This window comes from Scomber japonicus, chromosome 16 (assembly GCF_027409825.1).
Source record: "Scomber japonicus isolate fScoJap1 chromosome 16, fScoJap1.pri, whole genome shotgun sequence".
NCBI lineage: Eukaryota > Metazoa > Chordata > Actinopteri > Scombriformes > Scombridae > Scomber > Scomber japonicus.
The window spans coordinates 1228639-1231722 of NC_070593.1; positions in this window are offsets into that span (position 1 = coordinate 1228639).

Genomic DNA, 3084 nt, shown 5'->3' on the forward strand with positions numbered 1-3084 from the left:
GAATCACGTAGTCAGCTGATCACGTAGTCAGCTGATCACGTAGCCAGCTGATCACGTAGCCAGCTGATCACGTAGCCAGCTGATCACTTAGCCAGCTGATCACGTAGCCAGCTGATCACTTAGTCAGCTGATCACTTAGTCAGCTGATCACTTAGTCAGCTGATCACGTAGTCAGCTGATCACTTAGTCAGCTGATCACGTAGCCAGCTGATCACTTAGTCAGCTGATCACGTAGCCAGCTGATCACTTAGTCAGCTGATCACGTAGCCAGCTGATCACGCAGCCAGCTGATCACGTAGCCAGCTGATCACGTAGCCAGCTGATCACGTAGTCAGCTGATCACGTAGCCAGCTGATCACTTAGTCAGCTGATCACGTAGCCAGCTGATCACTTAGTCAGCTGATCACGTAGTCAGCTGATCACTTAGTCAGCTGATCACTTAGTCAGCTGATCAGAATCTCATTAACAGAACGTGTGTAAAAATGTTGCAGCTACTGAGAGTCCATAAAGACGAAGTTACTTCCTGTCTGTCTTGACGCCGTTGACCTTTGACCTCTGACCTGCTGCCGTTCAGGGCATTTACTTCCCGTCTGCGTGGACAGACGGCGGACACGCAGCAGAGACATTCCTGTGGTGCTGTAGGAACGTTTAGACCGTAGACAGTTTTCACTCAGAAAAGCAAAAAAACCACTAAAACATAAAAGTCGTTCAGCACTGACGTTCAGAATCCAATCAGGCCGTTTGTTTTGCTCAGGGACGAAAAAGATTAGATTTGAAAGGAAAGATATTTTCTAACAGTGCTCGCTGGTTTTTACTGAAGCAGAGCGGCCGCGCTGTTCAGCCTCTTAGCAAAGAGCTACGGAAGCCCTGTGCTGCCAAAATTAAAATAAAATCAATTAAACAAATTAAAACTTAATTTAATGTTTGCGTGATGTGTGAAGAGTTTAAAGGTTTAATTACTGTCAGAATATTAAATGAAAGATGTTTCTACGTGTAAAATCTGTCCCAGTCTGTAAAAACACTTTTTTTTTGGGCAGAATTTAAAAAGTTTATTAGTTTCTTTCTCAAATTTTAGGTTAAAACTGAAAAGTCAATTTCACATTCAGATTTTGTGATGTAAAATCTCCCAGAGAGTTGTTCTCTAGTTCTTTATTTGGGACGTTTAAATCTGCAAAGCGAAAATTAATTAAACATCATCTTTTTTCTTCATTCAAATGTAAAATCTTATGAGTTCATTTTAATTTTGGCCACCACAGACTTCCAGACTCACTCTGATTATTTTTTTAATGTCAGGAAATTAAACTGTTAACGAGATCACCAATTAACACACAGCCCCCCCCCCCCCCCCCCCCCATCGCCTAAATTAACATAAATGAGTAATTAAACCAAAACACTATTTAATATGAGGAGGAAACAGTTAAACATCAGATAATCATTAGTTAAATAACTCGTCTGTTGTGTTTCATTGGTTGATGATCTCAAACAGTTTGTTTCCTGGTTTGATGCTGAAGGAAAACGTTTAACTTCCACCTGAACGTCTCGCTTCCTGACAGGAATACAACCACTTCCTGTTGAACCTTTAGCTTCCTGACAGGAATACAACCACTTCCTGTTGAACCTTTAGCTTCCTGACAGGAGTAAAACCACTTCCTGTTTAGCGAGGCGAGCAGCCGCGGTCGCTCTGGACTCGTAGGGTTTTTGTACTTTGACTACTATTTCCTGCTTTAGGCTGTTTGATGTTGAGCTGAGGTGTTAGTGTGAGTGTAGCAGCTGTTTGTTTGTGTGTTTGTTTGATGGAGGTGCTGCAGACACTACACTGGAGGCGCTGCAGCCTTCCTCCTTCCTCTGCTGCCTATTTATTTAGTTGAAGTCTCTGCGTTGTCCTTTATTTATGACTGATCCTCTGATAGATGCCCTCTGCCTCCCGACGCTCTAACCTGTCTGTTGTTGTTCTAATGTAAAAAATAAATTGACTTTTTATAACCGACTGAAGTCTCGACACCTTTATGTCTGTTATTTGGAAACTGTGTAGATAGACGGCAAAGATGAATCAAAATCAGAAGTTGTGTCTTAATACATGTTTTAATCAGGCGGGGAGTTCCTGTCCTCTGAAAAGAAGCCAATGCGGAAGTAACTTAGAGCTGCATTCTATCAAAAGGCCACCAGGGGGCGACCGTCTCTATACAAGTCAATGGAGAATTCACCAACTTCTCACTTGATTTCTAACCTCAGTAAACGTTTTCAAAATGTGTTTATGGTCTCAATCGCTAGTTTAAAGCCTTCTTCAATGCAGTATGATGTTCATTTGGGACATTTTGGCCTCCCTGATTTTATATGTGACGATAAAGCAGGGTATGCATTAGGGCGTGGCTACGTCCTGATTGACAGGTTGATTGACCAATGTCCTTGAGATCCAGCCCTTGTAACCATAGCAACCTCCCCGCTCCACCCATGACTCCGCCTCATGCCCATATAAGTAGAATCCATGTTTTTATTTTTCCCAGCATGCACCTGAAATTCTCAAGATGGCGCTGCCTAGATTAGAAACTATTGGCTTCCGAGCAGCAGTCCACAAACCAATGGGTGACGTCACGGATGTTACGTCCATTTCTTTTATACAGTCTGTGGTTTTAATACGAGCTGGGTTCACGTCTGCATGCCTGAGACACTGACACAGACTCACTCCAGAACAGAAGAGTCTTATACCGTCACAGAGAGGGTCAAATATCTTCAGTATGCAGTTTGAGCAGAATGTGATGTCCTTGTGAGACACCTTAACCCTTAAACAGGCCTTACTAGTTATGTCATATGCACCTGAAGGAAGGAAGGAAGGAAGGAAGGAAGGAAAGGAGGGAGGAAGGGAGGAAGAAGGAAGGAAAGGAAGGAGGAAGAAAGGAAGGTAGGAAAGGAAAGGAGGGAGGAAGGAGGAAGAAAGGAAGGTAGGAAAGGAAAGGAGGGAAGAAGGAAGGAAAGGAGGAAGGTAGGAAAGGAAAGGAGGGAAGAAGGGAAGGAAAGGAGGAAGAAGGATGGAAGGAAGGTAGGAAAGGAAAGGAAAGGAGGAAGAAAGGAAGGACAGATGAAGGA